Source organism: Haliotis rubra, unplaced genomic scaffold (genome assembly GCF_003918875.1).
Source record: "Haliotis rubra isolate DU_JTF1 unplaced genomic scaffold, ASM391887v1 Scf1078, whole genome shotgun sequence".
Classification (NCBI taxonomy): domain Eukaryota; kingdom Metazoa; phylum Mollusca; class Gastropoda; order Lepetellida; family Haliotidae; genus Haliotis; species Haliotis rubra.
The window spans coordinates 29,461-51,382 of record NW_025764979.1 but is presented as its reverse complement, the minus strand read 5'-3'; the positions used below and the strand labels follow the sequence as shown (position 1 = coordinate 51,382).

The 21,922-nt window shown below is 37.7% G+C and overlaps 1 long non-coding RNA gene across 1 annotated transcript; it reads left to right on the top strand.

Annotated features, from left to right (window-relative positions):
• On the top strand, positions 1 to 5,370 carry LOC124280771. The gene is made up of 2 exons (XR_006899767.1): positions 1 to 104; positions 5,234 to 5,370. It is a non-coding gene; the product is annotated as an uncharacterized LOC124280771 (long non-coding RNA).
• Positions 5,371 to 21,922: the final 16,552 nt, after the last annotated feature.

Here is a 21,922-nt window from a genome sequence, read left to right as displayed (position 1 = left end):
CAGGAGTAATAAAATAGGCTTCTCCAGATGAGCTCTGAGATAAAAATGGAAAAAATTCCATAAAACTGTGGGTGTCAGCAGAATATTATTCAGCTCTGATAACAGTCTCCACCCCCACCACCCATGATAAAACGCTCATTCTCAATAACGGGGTGCAAATAGCTCACAAAAATATTGAAAAATGAATCAAGTTGTATTTGAGTGAACTCATTTATTTTGCAAAGGTAGCATACTGGGCTGCCTAAAACCAACGTGAATTCAACAAGAATAGAAAACTTTTGAAATTTTCACAAGGTTACAAAGTAGGTGAACACTAAGAAAATATTGACGTCGAAATGTTCGTTATAACAATGGATAACCCCCTATGTCAATAAAAACACCACATACGATACAATCATGGTCCTTACTACAGAGCTAAGAAGCATATGTTTCCGTAACATCGTGAACTGTGATCTTACCAGGTGGACTCTGTGGCTCCCAGCAAATACAGTGTAGAATACAACATACTGAATATGCAAATATTGAACAAACTTTATCAAGGCAAACTTTAGGAACGAACTAAACACATGAAGTAAAATGCCATGAATTGACAAATACTTGCAACTACTCTGAGAGTTCAATCTTTTAACACATGTGTTGTTTATTTGAGGAGGAAACAAAATTTACTAATTTTCTAACCACTAAATACAAACCACTATAAAAGTAACGAATATTTTAGCCAAAGCCATGTTTTCAGAAAAACTATCTTGTCCTCAGACAGACATAAACTGAACACACTTCCAGTTATTGAAAGCTGTAAATAACTGCAAACAATAGCATAAAGCATTAATAAGCACGTTTGTTTCTTTTAATCAAGCCAAAGTTGACATTATTTTCAGACATTTTTAAATGTTTAATTGCAGGAAAGTGAACTATTGTTTATTTTATTGTATTATCATTCATTTTTTTGGACATGAATTTGAAATAATAACACTGTGATTATTCAACATGAGGCTAAAACAAACATTATGGAAATTATAGGACAGTTGTTTGATTTAATCCAAATCGAAATGTCAGAAATATCCGTTACTTGAATGAAATGTTAAGTTGTTATTGTCACTGATGTTACGATAATATTTATTTTGCTCAGTTTTTAGTCTGTCTTATTAAATACAAAGTACAAATACTTGATAAACTCAAAGCGTGAAACAAAACTTAACAGCATATAATGTTGTGAATTTTTGGTTTAGGAGTGAAATGTTCGATTCGTTGTTACTTTCTATTTCATATGGCTTTCAATTGTAAGTCTGTCACTTTTGGTGATCGTGTACATCCTCTTTGACTTCCCAGATGGAACAGGAGTGTTGATGTGACATATGACATCACTTTCTTTGCACCAGATGACATCATCATGAGCAGGCCATTGGAAGTTAGACTTCTTTGATTCCATGAAATTGATTTCATACTCAGAGTCCTCGGATCCACAGTCTCGACCTTTCCAATATACCATCTTCCGAATACAGCTGCTACAAATTCTCCTACATTGTAGTTAGGCCTTGCGGCGACTCCAGTGTCATCTGACATATTTACAACAGCAGAGGTGATACCTGACATGTCTGTCTCTGTCAGAACACTGTGGTCTTCTTGGTCCTGGGTGACTGTGGTCTCCTCCCCGCCAGGTGTCACATACAGTACCTCCCAAACACCTGTTACAGTAACAGCTTGTGTCACGACGTGTATGTGCCCACTGCCTCGACCTTTGACAGCATGGATCTTCATGGTTCCCTTCACTGGCTTCAGCTTCGGTTTGCCTGTGATGCTGCAGTGGCTTCACATTCTTCTGTAGACACAAAGAGGAAATTCACATTTGGCATGGAACAGTGTTGTGATTGGGACCAGGCAAAGAAATCTTTCGAATCCTGAATGACAACTTTCCCAGCGTTCACGGCTTGATCAGCCATGCGTTTCACTGTTCCCGAGACCGTCACACGGCCCTTTGCCGTGGCGGCCTCAAAGTAATTCCAGGTAGCTGTGATGTTGAACACGTCCTCATGGTTTGCCACTAAATTGAATATGGACTTATTCCTGTATTGGCTGGTGGGACTGTCTGTCCAGTAGTGCACATGCTTCAACTTCGGGATCCAGCTGCTTCACCTCCTGGATGATGTATTTGAGAAAGGTAAGTACTGTGGTGGAGTTGTGGTTCATCTCGTCCGGACACCAGGACTGAAACTCTGATGTTGCAGGTCAGATCCATCGACAGGTAGAGTATATACTACCACTGGGTGAAGAGTTACAGAGGTCTGGTTCCAGTAGGCGGATTGTATTTCCTCGACAGATTTACAGTTGTAATTTTCAGCAAAGTCCATATGAATAATAGCTTCATGCGGGAAGATTTTGCTTCAATTCACGTATTTGTGAGTACTGGGTTTTCAACCCGAGATACATGATCGATAAATTCAAGTGTTTGAAGTTTCAGTTTTCAAAGAAGACTGACTTTGATTCGGTGACTTGGACTATTTTCATGACCACTTTTGTTTTGCCTTTTATCTCCACAGGCACTCTCTTCCATTGCCCATATGTGAACTCTGGATGTGGTAAGTTTGCTTTCATGTCATCGATTCGAGGATTTTCAGAATACTTTTCAGGATTCAGGGGATCTCGGATACAAAGGCTTGAGAGACTTCAGAATGAGTGCCATGTTCTGATGCCGTGTGCATAAACAACAGTCACGTGTTATGAAGGCTGTGGTAAGTATTTGTTTGGGTCTAATTCTACAGAAAGAAGCCAAAGAAAGTTTTACAGGATGTTCTGCAAGGAATTTTTGATGGAGATTTGTCAGGTAATCTGTTAGTATTCTTTTTGCACAGATTCTCCTGTGCCTGTGCTCATTTTGTCGCCTTTCCGGGGAGGTTTCTGCTGTTATCATCTCTATTCATAAATTGAAGGACATCTTCTCGAAACCTCATCACTTCTCGAAATGCGCCTCTGTCGCACAGGATCTATTGTCTTTGACTTGACTTTGCCCAACTTGTTCCTACTCAAACCTGTCTTCTGACTCAACATGTTAATACATCGGTGGCGCTTTACAATCTTGCCAGCAACGATATTGTGAACTACCATACTCTTTGATGATCTGATACTGGATCTCGCGATGTCGCCAGCTCCTTCATAAGAACATTACCAAGCAACAGTTGTCTCTTTACACGCCTCCCTTGATCTTTTGTTAGTCCCATTCTTCTAATCTGTGCTGCTGTCTGTCGTCGAGGTGTTTGTGGAGATGGTGGTAATGGACCACGGTTACCTTTCCTCTGCAGCTTCCGTGGGATCAGTCTTGTACTTCCTCTTGAGGTTCTGTAAGTCATCTTTCAGTTTGCTGACTTGGCTAGTTTGGCAGCCAGAGCATGACTTATCCGTTTCGAGGGTCCATTTCTTCGATTTGGGAACCTCATCTGTACCAGAAGTGGAGCCTGCGATCCATCTGGTAGACTGTCATACCCACTTGTGTCAAAATCATGAGCTGGAGCTCTGTCATCATCAGCTTGTGCAATAGCTCTCTTTCTCTGTCTATGCCTCCTTAAGGTTTCCTTGTTTCTTAGGTTCGATGTAAGCGATCTCTCCTTGATAGTTGGGCTGATGGTACATAGCTATCACTTCTCCTTTTTCTTTCTTTAGCCAAGTATGCTTCGTTGTTTTAAGCCTTCAGTCTCTCGGTAAGCTTTTTGGATCTCCGCCCTTGTTTTCCCCATTGCAATACCTGAAATTAATTAAATCCAACGTCTGAAATGTTCATTACCACTTTGTGAAATGTTCGTTATCCTAGAATAAATGATGACAGCGAAATTACCTTTCTTAAAAGTTATATGTTTCCATAATTCAGTTGTTTAATTGTTACTCAACCTCCTTTCAATAAAGTTATCTTTATCTGATTCAAATATTTGGCATACCACTACTCAAAACATGTACTGGATGTAATTCTAAAAGACAACCATAATATTTTAAAACAATACGCTTAGAACTGTCTATATAATAACTATTACCTGAATCAAAGTCTGTCTTATTTGTACATTATGCAAATGTTTATTTATAAATGAACAAATTTTGCTTAAATTCTTTTATGAAAAGTGTGTTGATTGAGGAAAAACTGTGCGAACTTTTATGAAATGTTAGTTACCTCTGGTAACGAACATTTCAACCCCTTTCATTCTAAAATTAGACAACTAGAAAGGTAATGAAACAGGTTTTATATCAACATAGGCTTTAACGATCTTCAAATGAAAAAATACTAGATGAAATCACGTTGAATGTACCATATACATGCATAGTGTTAGGACGGATGACAAAAGGTACTCACCAACATCAAGAAACTTCTTCCAAACTTTTCACCGTGAAGCTCGATTTCATAAAATGGCGGTTCTCTAAGATCAACATGACATCATAAAGTCACGTGGTATTTGAAAAAATGGTATCAAAAGTTCTCAAGCCATAGTTTGAATAACCTGGTAAACGAACATTTCAGTAACGGATATTACATTACATGCCAAATACATCAGGAAATTACCATTACCACACACCAGCTTTGGATGTTCTTTCCCTTTTCCCACCTGACATACTTCATGGTCTAAATGTAACTTAAAATATGTGATAAATATCTAAATTCCCTAACTTTTGGGTGATAACGGAGATTTCACTCTTAATTTTACGCATGGGATATTTTTCATGTGTTGAGATATGTCATGCAGGGGATGTTCTGAGCCCCAAATAATGACGAACACCATTAATTTAAACATAAACTGTATTCATTTAAAGTGAATGAGTAAGATTATGATTTGTTTTACACATGTACATGTCAATCTGAAAATCGATCACGGACATTTCTTCAAAACTGGCGACATGGCATTAAACTGAAATTATTTATCTATGAAGAACTCAGTGGCTTAGCAGTTTTCAGAAAGGATACTTTGGACCGATGTTAATATAGTAATGTACTAATATCCGGGTATTTGTACAACAAATTGCAGTGAATTAAACTGCAAGATGGGGTATAGTTACCGGCGACAGTATCGAACATTTCAAATTGACCGATTATCGAAGCTATAACAAGTATACGTTTAAGTATATTGGACTGTTTATGCATGATGTATGTAGGCCAGGGTAGTACCATTATTCAGCCATACTGATAATAACATTTGCTAATGAAATTTAAGAGAATCATGGCGGGCGACAGCATTTGCACCCAGTTATTGAGAATGAGTGAAAAATGACCAGGCCCTAATATCCTAGAATATCTTGATAGATTAATATTTGTTCGTGTAAAAAAAAAGCAATAATATAATGACTTATTTAAATGCTGAAACTGAGACTTTGAAAATTTTAATAAACATTTAAACAGAGACGAGATTGCCCATTTATTTTCAGACATCTCTGATATCTTGTATATGATCCAACAACATCATTTTCTAACATAAGTTTGATGACATTTTAGATGAATCCAGATAAATGACAGCTGTATTAGAAAATTATTTTTGGCCATTGCTTAGTCATGCGTGCATGTATCATAATGAAGTGTCATATGCTGGTATGCCCAATGGCACATGCTATATTTTGCTATATTAGGCACTACGCTTCAACATGATCTTTTACCACTGTACCACGACAATCTACAAATCCGGTTCATCCATAACATTATGAACATAGAGATTTTTTTCTGGGTTACATCTTCTTTTTATTCTCGAGTACAACGTTTCAGGGCTTGTTCTGGCCCCATCATCAGGTAAAACTGAACAGTAACTGTTAACTCTGGCCGTGATGTCACAATGCTTATGACATTATGCTTTAGGAATTGGTCTTCAGCAACTCATGTTTGAAGAAAGATGTGACCATGTTTTGCAAAGTTACTGACACTGTTACCAACATACTGAGGTAGTTTAACTTTTCTCATATCATTATATTATTTGAAGCAGATTTGTTGTAATCAAAATAAAAAATAGATTTTACTGTTTGCACTGTGACCAAGTTGGGTGGTTCTACCAACACATCACACAAGAGAGTATCCAGTTCATTTTGTATTCCATAACTTTCTGTGATGAAGCACATGGACCAGCCTCCCAGTTTAGCTTCTCTCTCTCTCTGCTCTCACACCCACACTGTCTTTGTCTTAAACTCTCACGCTCGCTCCCTCTCTCTTATCAGTAGATCTTTCACTCTGGACCAATGCTGGGGCGACCTTGTCCTGAGTGCCTTAAGCTAACCCCAGACGACAAGTATTTATACAGTCCTAGGCCAAATGTTAGAAAAGTCCATATCTTTTAGGATCTCTCAGCAGCAGTAAAGCATTATCCAGTAATTGGTATGACAACTCCCACCCTCCAGAGATTCTTGTTAATGTGGAACTAGACACAGAATGTATCAGGTTGCTGAAAACAAACAAGGATTACCCCGCTGTTGAAACAGTGTCCACATGTTCATAGACCAACTGCATGAGTATTAACCGTATGGTTTAATGGACGGTGACAAGCACTGATGTTCAACATGATCAGGATATGCAGTATGGGTGATAAGGCCTGGTGTATCATATTACCTGATAATGATGTTATCTCTACATTTGGCCTAGGAGTATATAGCTTTATCCCAAAACACTAGCCCAGGTGTCTTAAACGATTATCTCCCCATTACCTTAAGTATTTAGGGAAAGATAATCTCATATCACCTCTCCTTTTTTAACGAACCTTTTTATTCCAAGATATCTCTGTCAGAGTACATGTATAAGCATGAAAACACATATACTGAATGACATTTTGTATACACCCTTGAAGGTATATAATACCTTGTGATGTGAACAATTATTTGAATCGACGCTCACTTGAGGTCATTAGAGTGTCAAGCATCATGAAGGTTCAATACAAAACTGAATAGACATGTTGACCATAATATCTCTAAAAGATTCTGGAATGTTTGGTTGCAGGTTGTTATAACATGATATATACTCATAGAAATGAATAAGGGAACACATGCAAGTACAAGTGTTCCTGTATAAATTTTCCAGACTTTCACTCACAGTGCAATACATACCTTGTGAAGAAACCTGGAACATGTGTTCCCTAACTCCATGAGTATGTTATGTTCAATTTTGTTTTAATATTGTGCATTTGACCATATTGTGCTGCGTAATTTCAACTTCATTTGTAAAGTATTTTCATTCTGCTGTCAAAGTATGACTTTGCATTGTAATCACACAGCTTTTACATTTTGCAAATAAAGCTACACATATTGTATTTATTTTTATTTTTTAGTAATGAGTTACAACTTCAGAAATTGAACCCCAGATGATCAGGAAGTGAAGGCATAGTGGATGGCATGGTGGGCTAAGGCGCCAGATTAGTGACCCAGCGAGCTTGAGGTGCGGGGATCGAGCCCACCTGTGACCGGGTGTAAAAACCTCTTTCAGACTCTTTCAGTGTTGTCACAACCCCTAGTGTACAGTACACAACCCTGTGCACTTAAAAGTTGGTATAAGACCAGATGGTGGCCACATGAATACATGTATGTGCAAACACCTATAGTCTGTTTGCAGTGAAAACGTACTAGTGAATTTCACGGCTAAATAAAAAAGTAAATTAATTAAAACGAAATTAAGATTGCGAATCCTCATAATTTTACCTTGCCAAATGAACATTTAAATCTCAGAATTTTATTCAACTTAGGATAAAAGTTGTTTAACAAACGATCATAGATTCAAATCGCTATTATTGGTTTGTATTACAAGGGGGTAAGTGCAGTAGATGGAACAGTGAAACAAATGCACGTGCGGCGCGTGATGAGCGTTAACTTAGACCAACCCTACTTGTTCTCGGTGTTTCTTTTACTTTTTTATTTAGCGTGAAATTCATCGGTACGTTTTCACTGCAAACAGACTATAGTTGCAGGTACAGCAATGTGCAGTAAACTTGAACAAAGATGTGATTAGGTGTCCCAGTCTACCCAGCTGTGAATGGGTACCTCGTAAGGATGGGAAAGCCACAATAACTTGCTGCACCTAGTGGCTGCAAGAGTTGTATGCTTCCCAGGGAGTTGAGATTGATAGTATGATGTGCTGTTGAGATTGACATCCAATGATCGAAAGAAAATACCAGTGCCTTAAGCATGTACTAGTTGCATGGATATGTGCACTAAATAAATATCCTAGTAAGTTAAAAAGTATTTTATGTGTTAAAAGTGCTTTGTGCTTAACACTTTGAAACTGTTTTTAACATTAGAGAATAGTGAAGGAAGGTAAATAAGGCCAGGCAAGAATTGGCTGTGTAGTGTAAGCATGCATAGAAATCACCAGCTATCTTAGAATTCACCAGCTCTCCAACCACAAGGAACATAGGTACTTTTGAGACAGTCTTTAACACACTTTGTTTGTTCTATCAGGTCATGAACAAAGAGACAACTCATGGATTCAAAATGTCCATCCATTCACATTTCGTTCTTTATCATTATAACTATTATAGACATCATTTTTTATCAAGATCTGTTCAGAAGGTGCGCTAAATGTCTATGAAAATCCCAAATTGGAAGGACAAATTTTCTTCTCCATGATATCACTGACCATATACTGACAAATTTCTGCACGAGCAACTTCGCTTCCAAAATACCTGTCCATGGCACTTAGTTTGGAATCCTATAAAAGTCACTACTTTCTATTACCCAGTGACCAGTTAGACTGCTGATAGAACTGCAATGATCTTTACAGAGTTCGGTCTCTTTGACTTATATCTGAACGTACTGCCCCGTCTCCTGCACTCTTGGATGTGATGTAACACTTCACTGTTGTCACGGTCGTGGGACATATAACTTTCAAAACGTTTGTGTACAGATATGTATCTCAACACACTGTCAACAACATATACTCTTCAAGAAAAAAGTAGGGCAACTTCCTTTTCAATTTATGATTGAAACAACTGGGAGATATATATCGGAGTCAAACATTGTTTATATGATAATAATGAATGTTTTGAGAGTGCACCACCATTTGAACTTCCATATGACCATAGTTGTACAGTAATCGCTCTTGAAAGGTGACTGGTGTATGACGTGAAAATTGCGATTTTCAGTTTCATACCAAAAAGTAATGGCTAGAAACAAGCACAACTGTGTGATGCAAGATGATTGTGAAAATTAATGGTCTACAAAACAGTGATTTATCGATCTTCTTGAAAACCATCAAAATCAAGAATGACACCCCATGCACGTGTATGCGGCTACTGCATTGTGAATGTGCATCCCATACGATGTGTTTAGGGGTGGTGAGAAAGAGAAATGGTGGTGCATTAATACGATATCTGGTTTTTAAACCATATTGAAAGTTAAGGTTCCCCTACTTTGTTTCAAGAGTATAGTAAAATGCAGTAGTGACTTATTTGAGATCATTAATCCTTGCCACACAATAAGCTATGGTGGTTAGGCAGACTTTAAGTGAACAGTTTTAAGTCTGTTAAGCTCTTACAGTGACAAAAGCACTACAGTAACTGACTAGAATTGGGCCCGAAGTATCACAGCATGCAGAGATCCCCAGCTAAGTTAATTCTTATGAGAAATATTGTTGTGTGAAGATGATACACTGATGTCTACATACTATAAAAATATGTAGTGATTATGGACTTGTTTACTGTTTCACAAGGTGAACCTGGTCAATATTACACTATGTATACATTCCAGAGGCCGTATGTACAATACACAATCTAGATCTTGAGGTGAACCTGGTAGACAGGTGAAAAACAATTACAAAAGATGTATTTTGTCGTACAATGGGATATTTTTGTTTCCTCACAAGGTGTTTGTCACAAGAGAAAATCACTGTAATTTGCATAATATATGCACATAGCCTTTTTTTAACTTTTTGTTAATTGATTAATAGTGCCTTATACTGAAAATGTAGCTTTAAGAAATAAATTGTCACTTTGGTCTGAGGAGCAATGAGGTTGAGATCTACCAGGGAACTCACCATTCAGTGTTGATGATCATTGTTTATCAGAAATGGCATATATGTCTGCAACCCTACTGTCAGGTTGCGATCTACCAGGGAACTCTTCTAATGATATTGTCAAAACAATAAATAAATCTTAAAAGTCATATCCTGAAACAACCCTCACAAACAGCTGATACATTTTTTTTAGCCAAACCTGTCATATATTGCACATACTTGTATTGTGATACAGGAGTGATTGAGTGAGTACAGTTCTATGACCCTTTTAGCAATATTCCAGCAATATCATGATTCATCAGATAGAAACAAAATCAATGTCATAATATATATGATTATACTGGTGCACAAAAGACTGTTATTTAGTTTTTGACAGAATTAGCAACAATGTTAGGATTTACCACTGAAAAAAGACACTTGAAATTAATGCTTTCTGTAATATTTACTTTCTTGCTGTAAATGGTCTTGGATTGAAAGTATGTCATCTGTTGCTTCAGAACTATTTTTTTTAAACATTATGTGGTTTGCTTGAAATTATCTCCATTCACATGTTATTCCCAGCAAACAAGTGAATTTTTTCACAAAAACAATAATAAAACACTTCACAAAACAATTTCACATAATGTTTTCATGATATGTTCTGGAAAGCATTAAAAAAATATACAAATTCAAGTGAATATGTGTGGTACTGGAAATGGTTTTGGAAATCATTCTTTCCTGTACAAAGACAGCAGACATGAGCTTCAGGCATGGCATTATCCTAGTGTTTATTTACATGGTGACATAAATATATAGTCTGACTGGACATGAGATATGACCCTTCTCTGAGACAACATATTTTCTTGTGAATCAAACAGAAGTTGAAATTTCAACAGCATCACAGCCGGATTCAATCTCCCATCAAACATGATCTGATTTGGTTTCCATATAATTTCCCCTTTTCAGCTTTTGTGAAAACTGTTTAATGTTGAAAAGGCCTCACCTTATTATATCCCGTTTTTGGTTTAAAAATCTTCAGCCATGGTTTGCTGACATGGTTAATGGCAGGAGATAAACCACTAAATCGAATGAAAAGAATCTTTAGTTTTCATTTTCTGGTCAAAGGAAGACCGCTCAATTGAACCAAAAACTATCAATGGTCAAAGGGGGACAACTCAGTTAGAAAAAACTCGTAATGTCAAAGTTTTCGTTTCTGGTCAAAGGGAGAAAACTCGAACGAATTCATACTTTCGCTATATTTCACTTTGTGGTCAAGGGGAGAGAACTGAACTACGTAAGCAAGGCCCCGTCTCGCATATAACAATATATAAGGTGCCGCGTACAAAGGGAGCCGGGAACCAGCTTACTGAACTATCTGGTCTGGCCTGGTCTGGACACATGGAACTCTGGGTAGGAGAGTGTTCAAGCAAGGGACAGAACTCAAGTACGCGAGTTATCTCCCTTAGACCATAAACTTTGTACATGACCTGACAAAACAAAGTAACGTTGTTAATGACGGCCTCAATCTAAAAGTATTCTCAATATTGCTCGCTTCGTCTTAAACTTGTATGGAGCTTGTTAACTAACAAATAACTGTTGTAATTATTTCCTTCAGACTGGTTCCTGCATTATTCTGTTTGATATAGCTGCTCTCACTTCCGAATCTAGACTAAAGACTGGTTCCCGTTTGTTGACGACACACTGGAACGGCAGGCATAGTGTACACAATGCAGTTTAGAAAGTAGCCAAATGTAACACATGTACATATTATATACATATACGTATATCCTTAAATGTGATATGAAAGTAGTTCGAAACATTCTGAAAATCTGCTGGTTGTTATTTTCTTTTTGTTTTCATTGTGACCAAGGGAAGTAGTCAGAGATGAGAAGAAGTACACTCATTCTCAAATTTAGTGCACAATTCCCACAATTCAATGTCGCACAAATGGGAATAATGACAAATGAAAGAAATATCGCCATTTATCACGCCGGATGTCTTATTGCATCGGTGTATAATGTAATAGGACGCGTAAATCTTGGTTCGAGCAGGGTTACTGCACAAAATATGTGATGATATAACCGAACTTAATCAAAACGTTCATGTCGCTTTGCATTAGTCATTACATCAACATAAAATATCATTAAATATTATTCATAAATGAAAGTCTTATTCTTCTTGAATTGACAAGAAAATAGTGGATGTTTGTTACACGTATGTTTTAAAAATCTGTCCCTGTTTTTAAAACATAGCTTTAAAGTTTAATTGAGTCGCTGAAATGTGAGTATTTTACATTATGTTTTAATGTCAGACAAAACTAGATACAAATATAACAGATTTCCGTATTTCATGACACAAATGTTAATGTAATGAAATAAACAATTAATAAAGATGCGACAAACAGTACAAGTTTGCTAACTAGTATCGAAATAAGCTGGTAAATCAGTCTCAGGACCGATTGGATAAGGGTGTATGATACGTTACGCTGTTTTCATGTATATGGTGAGGATGAAGTGTGATATAAGGATCATATCTCATTAGTATATGGCCCCTGAGTTGATAGACGTATACTCATTCTCAAAATTAATGCACAATTACAAACTGAAACTTTTACAAAAATATTTTTCAAAATTAAGAGTTAAAAATGACATGCGTGTATCGTAGGTAATGGTATCTCATGAAATTTTTAAAGTCAGCATCACACCATTTAGCATCATTGTTATATTTTTGATGAAAGATTACATATCACAAACTCAAAGTACTTTACGTTACATCAACTGAATTTGAAAATAAAAATATAAGAAACGTTCATGACCAGTGCAGCCGTTACCAATAAATAGTCAAAGCAAAAATGTTTCGCAGCAATATAAGTTTCATGTAAATCCGTACATCCATGGTAAAAGAACTTGAGAGTAAACTGAGTTCCATTTTATATTAAAGGTACTTTAAAATAGGCCATGATTTCAGTCCAAAAGTCTTGGATTTCGTTAAAAGAAACTACCAACTTCATTACTTTGGGTGTTGTCGAATTGATCATCAACCTAATGAGTCTTCTATATTTGCGGTATTTGAACCATTCAAAGAGCATAGTCCCGAAATACAACAACCATAATTCATAACGTATTATATCAACTTTGATAACGCAACATACAATTGTGTATCGTGTAACAAAATGTCCTGCTTTGGTCTGAAGTCATGTGAAAATGTTCCTAGCAACATTATGTTCCAATGACAGGTATTCGAACTATATGAAAACATGAATTCACAATGCTTTAACGTAAAATGCCAATGCCATAACGTAAGATACCACAAGGTTCTCTGGCAGGAATAAAGAACAGTATTTAAGATTATAATGAAAAGCAACTGGAAATAGTTCTTAGAACATCATCAAGTGACATGGTATCAATGTCCGAGGTATTTCCTGTACAAACTGTTGATTCTCTCGCGAGGGAGGCAAAATGAACAACCTTTTGGATTTCCCTGTTGGCTCCGGATCTGATACTTTGTCCAGTACAAATCGCTTGTTCACCCAAATGGTTTCACTGTCTGAAGTACGCGGCCATTTGTAGTTGCAAGCTTTTCCGTACGACTCCATAAAACAGATTTGATAGTCCTATTCGTCAATATCCAGAACTTTGTTGTCAAATTCATAAACGGTAGCATCAAAATCCTCGATTGTAATCTCACAGGGTGGATCTTGGTTGCATTGGACAGGATCAACGTCTGCTTCTGACTTCGTAGGCAGAACTTCTTCATCAGCCGGAACATTCTCTGGCTGTGGAGCATTCTCCTCACTGTCATCTGGAGCCGGGTTTGTCACAAGAACCTTTCTCTGCCATGAACATGACGGGACAGACAAGAACCCATCAGAGACAACACATCCATCACAGAAGCAGGATGTTTCCTTTACCATGAGACAACCCCCTGCTTCATAAACTGCGTCATGGTTCCTTTTACCTGGCTTTTCTCTCACACACACACACACACACACACACACACACACACACTGTTCAAGTCTCTTTTGATTGGCATCGCAGTCTTCTTTGCTGCTGAAGATATAAACGACGAGCTTGGTTGTCCAGTTGCCCATACACAGAAGTCGTGCGATCTTTGTATGTTGAAATTCCCCAGTTTCACGAATCATCCATTCGTTTGGCGGTACCTCCAAGGCCGTCGCAGGGCCCTTTACCGTGACCACAGGATGATGTAGGACATAGTTGAAAGCTGTTTTGTTTCTATATTGTCTTGATGGCGAGTCCGTCCAGTAATGAACATACGGCAGAGATTGAAACAGTTCTTTAACATCTGGAGGCAATGACTGCAGAATGGTGTATACGGTGCCAAAACTATGTCATAGTATCCGAGACGAAGATGAAGCTTTGGTGATTGAGGACTCCTTTGTTCTTGAAGTATACAACCGCTGGTTGAAGTGGTCCCACAGAGGCATTCCAGTAAGCAGAGTAAATCTCGCCAAGACATGGACCGAGATAATTCTCAACGAAATCCATTTGGATGATGACATTAGAGTCCGGCAAATTGTCCTTCAAGAACCTAAGCTGAGCATATTGTGTTTGAACACGAGACACGTGTTCACGGAACCGTGTACACTGATTCTAAAGGTTGCTGATAAAATCATCTTTGGCCACTTCTTCATCCACAAGCTTCATCTTCGGCTTGCCTTTGCTGTCTGTCACCTTCATCCAAGTACATAGTATTATAGGTCACCCTATCAAGCTGAATCTGGGACAGTTGCGTCTCAATCTGTCCGAGTATGATCCAATATTTATAAATGCAAGACGTAAGTGTTATATGTTTTCGATTATTATGTTTAATGTATGTTTACAGCAAGTTTACTTTACCCGTTACTTTTAAGCTTAACGCACGCATTTATACATACACTTTTATGTCTATAAATTTACATATTTAACTTTATACAAATTATATGTATTTTGAAATGCGTTGTTGCTCAACATTAAAGTGTGCTTGATTTGTCTATTCATTGGGTATTAAATTCTATTTATGTACCCTTTAGCCGTTATATGATATGATGTATTTTACGTTACAATCACTGTGTTTTACGTTATGCATAAACACGTGATTTCTGAGTTCAAATTATTGTTGTGTAATTGACATACAGAGTAAAAAAATGAAGCTGTATAATCAGTCTTCTGAGAAATCAAGAAATTCGCAACGAATCTGTAAAGGTATTATTTATGTTCGTTCAATAAACTTACCTTCGTGAGAAAACATAAGTCCAGCCATGCAGACCATGCTTTCACCGGACGATGAACCTCAAAGATGACGTCTTAGTTTCTGCGTTTTACGTCATCAACTTTTGTGACGTCTAAGTCCTGGTTTGTGTTCCTGTCACTCACTTACATCTTTGTTACGTAAAATACTGTAACGTAAATTTCGTTACGTAAAATACTTTAAACCAAACCTTCCACAAATATCTTAGAAAAAAGTGAAGACAGATTTACATTTACCACTCATTCTCAAATTTAGTGCACAATTCCCACAATTCAATGTGAATACCGTCATTGTTTTCATCAATTCCTCCAGATTTGGAGAGAAAAAATTAATTGAAAATTAAAAGCTTAAATTGTTAGCAACAAGTGTCGAAATTGGATGATAGATTGATTAGAGTCTTTATAGAGTGAAACTGGACTAGTTGATACCAGATGCAAACTGTCCGACAGTAGCAGCAGTTGTATGGTGTCAATGTCATACCTGTGACGTCCGAGAAGCACTTCGGTCACCGTTCTCTGTCCTATATTGTCCAACAGAACATATGTGTCTACTCCCAATATATGTCCAGAATGTCCAGCCACATGGTTTCTCGTCTTGCGCTTACCACACTGTCGGTACAAAGATGAAGAATGTGGAGTACAAGACCATGAACAATGCAGTCCCTGAACACACTGGGCACTGTTCAGTTCTCTCTGGGTGCGTGATAAGAGAGAGGGTAGCTTTGAGCCCCTCTCGCCTGTGTGGGTGATGTCTACTCTTGGTCCATATCAGATGTGGAATGTACAGCCTGTGGTTGGCGAGGAACAGCGACATGCTTGCATCAGTCTCCATCCGAGACACGAGTTCATCAGTCTCGGTTTTGAAGAATTGCTTCTCCACTTGGGTTTTCCAGGTGGCTGGACTTGGGAAAGAACATAATTGGGTATGTGATCTCTGAGAAACTATAATAATATTATATTGTGTTGAATGAAGAAAATAATTGGAATACACCTATTTTAGCTACGATACGCTTCCCATGCATGTACGCTAAAATGCAAGTGTATGCGACGAGTTGGCGGACGGATATGAGAAATGATACACAGGGTAAAATCTGAGCTTGACTTTGTTTACATTTCAAACAAGGGGTCCTTACCATGTTTCATTTTCACATCTGATATATTTCTCTAGATTTCACAGAGACACTTGGTATTGGTGACGAAGACCATTTGTCATTAAATTTTGAACTGTATTAGGACTTCAGGGATCCGTGTAAAGAAACTGAATTTGAATTATAAGTGATGTTATAGCCTAGGCGAAACGTGATTTTACAAAGACTCCGCAATATGGCCTAAAGCTTCACTTCGATGTTCGTGCTTGCTCTTTTTCATTGACGATATAACTTTGAATGCACGCTTGATCAAACAGCAACAACAACAACAACAAAACCATTCAAGACATTCACCAAATATGCAAAACGCCATGAATGTCGATTTAGTAATGCGAAACTGGCGAGATTTACGATGCATGTAATTTTCATCGATGACGGGTGGTATCATAGAAAAAGGACTTTCAAAGAGAATTCAAACCTGCGAAGTGTAGTGTACGGATATGGTTTCGACATCAAAGTGAGGGTTGAAGAGGAGGGACATAAATTATACGTTTTCCTGCAAACTTTGAATGCAGGCACATACCGATGGCTAGCTAGATGTAAGGCGAGCCCTGAAAGGAGGTACTGTAGGAAGGCGACCGGATGTTGTACAATGCTACGTGGTAACACTTTTCGTACAATGTATACAGTACCTTTTTCCAAACCGCAACGTCATTACAGTGTGCAACTGGCCGGTACCCAAAGTCAGCTGGCAGCCAGGCAAACAGATGGTAAAAACAGTTAGCCTGCGCATCGAGACACAAGAACCACACCTATACCTGCACCACGTGAAATGAAATCTAGTAGGGTATGATTTCGTTAATATGTTGGGCACCAAGGACATGATTTGCAAGGGACATAAGCCATGTTATCACCAGTACTGTAGTGGTTGCAAATCCACTTTATTAAAATGCCAGTTTATCTCCAGGGGTAGACACACTGTGATAATTAACCATGAAGATGTTAAATATGTAGCTAATGGATCATGATCGGAAGAGTCAGATCTGAAATTTAAGCAATTGAAGAGTGACCAGATAACTTTATTTGGAATCATCTAGGGCCCCTGTGTTGTGTGCCTGTAAAGAGATTTCAAATATCAGAAACCATTGCATCAAAGGTAATTTAAAAGTCAGCTCAAAACTCTAAGCAGAGAATATTATGATATATCTCACTTACAGAAATCGAACTAATTTTCCTATGTGCAATGTGTTTACTGTTTTTATATATAGCCTAACGTGCTGAATAAACTATTGATGAAGTTTCCCTACATGATTCATTTCAAAACATAAAAGTAGTAAACGCACAAATAAAGGAAATGTGCATCATAACCTATCATTATGGTCATGTGCATCATAACCTATCATTATGGTCATGTGCATCATAACCTATCATTATGGTCATGTGCATCATAACCTATCGTTATGGTCATGTGCATCATAACCTATCATTATGGTCATGTGCATCATAACCTATCATTATGGTCATGTGCATCATAACTCTATCATTATGGTCATGGGTCATGTGCATCATAACCTATCGTTATGGTCATGTACATCATAACCTATCATTATGGTCATGTGCATCATAACCTATCATTATGGTCATGTGCATCATAACCTATCGTTATGGTCATGTGCATCATAACCTATCGTTATGGTCATGTGCATCATAACCTATCATTATGGTCATGTGCATCATAACCTATCATTATGGTCATCATGCAGCCTATCATTATGGTCATGTGCATCATAGCCTATCATTATGGTCATGTGCATCATAACCTATCATTATGGTCATGTGCATCATAACCTATCGTTATGGTCATGTGCATCATAACTTATCATGGTCATGGTCATCATTATGTGCATCATAACCTATCATTATGGTCATGTGCATCATAACCTATCATTATGGTCATGTGCATCATAACCTATCATTATGGTCATCATAACCTGCATCATCAAACCTATCATTATGGTCATGTGCATCATAACCTATCATTATGGTCATGTGCATCATAACCTATCATTATGGTCATGTGCATCATAACCTATCATTATGGTCATGTGCATCATAACCTATCATTATGGTCATGTGCATCATAACCTATCATTATGGTCATGTGCATCATAACCTATCATGTGCATGGTCATGTTATGGTCATGTGCAATCGTTATTGCCTTCATTATTTATAGTTATTTTGAGAAAGCTATGGTACTGATAGGAAAATACATGTGTTTCATATTTTGAAATCAGTACTTCTTAAATCTTCTGAAGGGGTGATACCTTGACATGGTCAGGAGGCTTATTCTCTTTGACTTTGCTATAGTCACGATGGAAGTAAGACCAAATTCGCGTTGTTGTTCATTGTGCGAAATAGCTACCGGCCCGATAGCCCGTGGCTAGTAAAATCCAGCCGGGCCAGTAAATCTCCACAGTCATTGGCCTGACTGACTAAAAGTGAGATGAGGAGAAATGGGGTTAAACGTCGTACTTCGCTTATATGACGATGGGAGTACATGTGCGGCTGCTTGTACTAGCCAAGACTTAAGCTGGTTTTATAGTACTAGCCCACTGAGATACCATGCCGCAGTGAAGCATGAATACCCCACTCAGACACATTATACTGACTCCGAGCCGACCAGTCCTTGTTGTACCCATTAATGCCGAGCGCCAGGCAGGGACCAACAAGTACCATATTTTGACGTCTTTTGGTGTGACGCAGCCGGGGATCGAACCCGCGACCTTCCGCTCTTCGGGCGGACGCTCTAAACACCACGGAGGCTGTTCTCCCGACTGGATAGTGAATTTCATGAGGTCATCTTGTAAGTATATATCACTCTCTCCGGCTTGTTCAGTTATAATACACTTATAAATCATGCAAGATTATGGCCTGATAAAAAATGTTCACAATATTAGCAGCTTAATGATATAACTCGTCTCTACATTAGTGAATTATTTTGTGGGCTAGTAACTCTCAGACATAGCTAGCCCGACTGGCTCGCAAAATTTTAAAACTATTTCGCACACTGTCAATGGTTATCTTATCACAAATTTTGTTCAAAGTTTTAGTGTACTGTTATCTTCTGCCCCGTGTTCAGAATTTAGATCAATCACATTATTGCTGGAGACGTGCATTGTATACAGTGATCTTGGAGGAAATGTAATGTTTAGCCTGCCTTTCTGGAAGTGGGGCATCTATGAGCAATCAAACCCAGGGCCTGTAAATAGTTTTGACAGCTACGGCAACTATTAAAATAACACAGGAAATATTAATTCAGCAGTCTCTGTGCATGCTGAATCCTCTAATCGAGTTTGTTGGTGAAACTCCTGACAGGTGAAGGTGTTTTCTTTATATTTCTTATGCCTTGTCATTAGACCTGTGAAAATCCGGCTTAGAATTGGTCTTCAGCAACCCATGCTTGTTATAAGCGACTGGATTGGATGATCTTTCTTGCTGACTTGGTTGACACATGTCATCGTATCCCAATTGCGTAGATCAATGTTCATGTTGTTAATCACTGGATTGTCTGGTCCAGACTCGATTATTTACAGACCGCCGCCATATAGCAGGATATTTCCTGAATGCCATCAACCAACAACCAAACCAAAGCCTTGTCACTAATTTGAGATGTACAATCTTCCATCTGTAAATGGAATGTCATACATTTGTGTAACATTATAATACTTTTATTGAAGAATAACAAACATCCACAAAATTCAAAGTTCATGTTAAAACAAGTTTTATTTACGTTGTGACATTAACATAAATCAGCTAGTCCATGACAACTGATATATCTTTGTTCATTACAATTTCTTCCGAAAGGCAGATGATAACTTGATAGTAGATTATTTTTCCAGACTAGTAAAAAATATAGAAGTTCTTACAACAAATATCTGCAGTCAAAATAAATACAAGAAGCAGCATAGACAAGTTCAGTATCAATAAACTTTGTTCTCACTTTATATCAATAAACCAAACGCAAAGAAAATCAATGTTACCTGAGAAGACATAACTGGATGCACAAGCTTAACATTCGTTAAAATTCTACCAAATAGCATGATCCAAAATAAATCTTATTACATCGCTATTTATTTACATCACCCGCCATCTTGTCTTGACTATACTTCTGTCAACACATATTGCTATCAACAAGCACAAGTACGAAACCAGTTTACCTTTTCGTCAAGGTGAAGGTTGTTTTACAGAATACCGGTCGCCCAGTCTGTCGCTGGGAAAAACGGGAACCAGTCTAAACTGTATTGCACAGTTGCTTTCCTCAGACCACGAACTGAAACTCCACATACTTGAATTGTCTCCCTTAGACCACAACAAAGCACAATTAGTCATTTTCAGATATTCTTGTTTATTGCACAGAGCTAAGTAGCGTAGATTCTGTCACCGGTATGTATTAATCTAAAGGTGCCTACAACCACGCCATAGGCGTATCAAGGTGTTTGCGCGCGCGCGCGCGTGTGTGCGTGTGCGCGCCCGTGTGTGCAGGGGTGCGCACCTCCCCTTTTGTGCTGAAAGTTTGTTAAATGACCATTGAAACTCGGGTGAAAATGAAGTGTGCACCCCTCCTTTTCTCAATAGTATGCACCCCTACTTTCTCAAAAAAGCTGTATCCGCCCCTGCACGCTATGATAAGTAAATATGCATAATGTGTCGTGACGATAGTATTGTGTCATGTATTTGTAATTCATTTAAATACCAAATTCTGCTCCAGGAAACGTGTTAGAATTGATCCTCCATAACTCATGTTCTAAACATTTCAATCCAAAATGCAACACGTAGAATCTACTGTGTGATGATGTGATGCTTAGTACGTGTGTACCTGTTATGGATAGCTGCAAAACAGTGATAGGCCAACACTTGAGATATATTCACAATATTTCACGATATCTTATTTTTTCAATTAACTGTGAAGGCATAAAAACCCTTTTCTTGTTTAAACTATATAATTGATACAAATTTGGTGTAACATTTATACCAAAATTAAATGATATTTTTCTTGTTCCAACTCTAAAACATGTTCTTATTTCCTCAAGAGGTAAGCAGTTAATCATTCTGGTAAGATCACTGGATTGTCTGATCCAGTTTCTATTATTAACAGACCGCCATCGCATTGTTGGAATATAATGGCGTACGTTAAACAACAAACAAACATGGCGTAGAAAGATGAAACCTGGATTATTATTTATGGCATTATGTACTTGAAAACATGAGGTCAAACAGATTTTAATGCCAAAAACAAAAAGTTGAGGTGAGTGTGTATGTTACCTTTACATAACAAATAAATTTAACTCGTAAAACTTGATATATTAATATTTTAAAGACAATATACTTTTGAATGCAGTTTACTTCCAAATGAAACACAAAAAAATGAGTAATTTCTTCCACATTTAAGGAGTTTCAGTTAAACTGTTAGCAATATTAATCCAAATACATTTGGGGGTTTTGAGCAAAACACTGTGAGATGAGCCATAGTCGCTCACGATTAGTTTGTTGCGTGTTGGTTATTCTGCTACTTACAGCGTGCCTTCTAGCTCTAAATTCATATCCAGCAGATATTCAACAGATCTTTAGCTCCTGTTAGATTTCAAGAATACTTTACGAT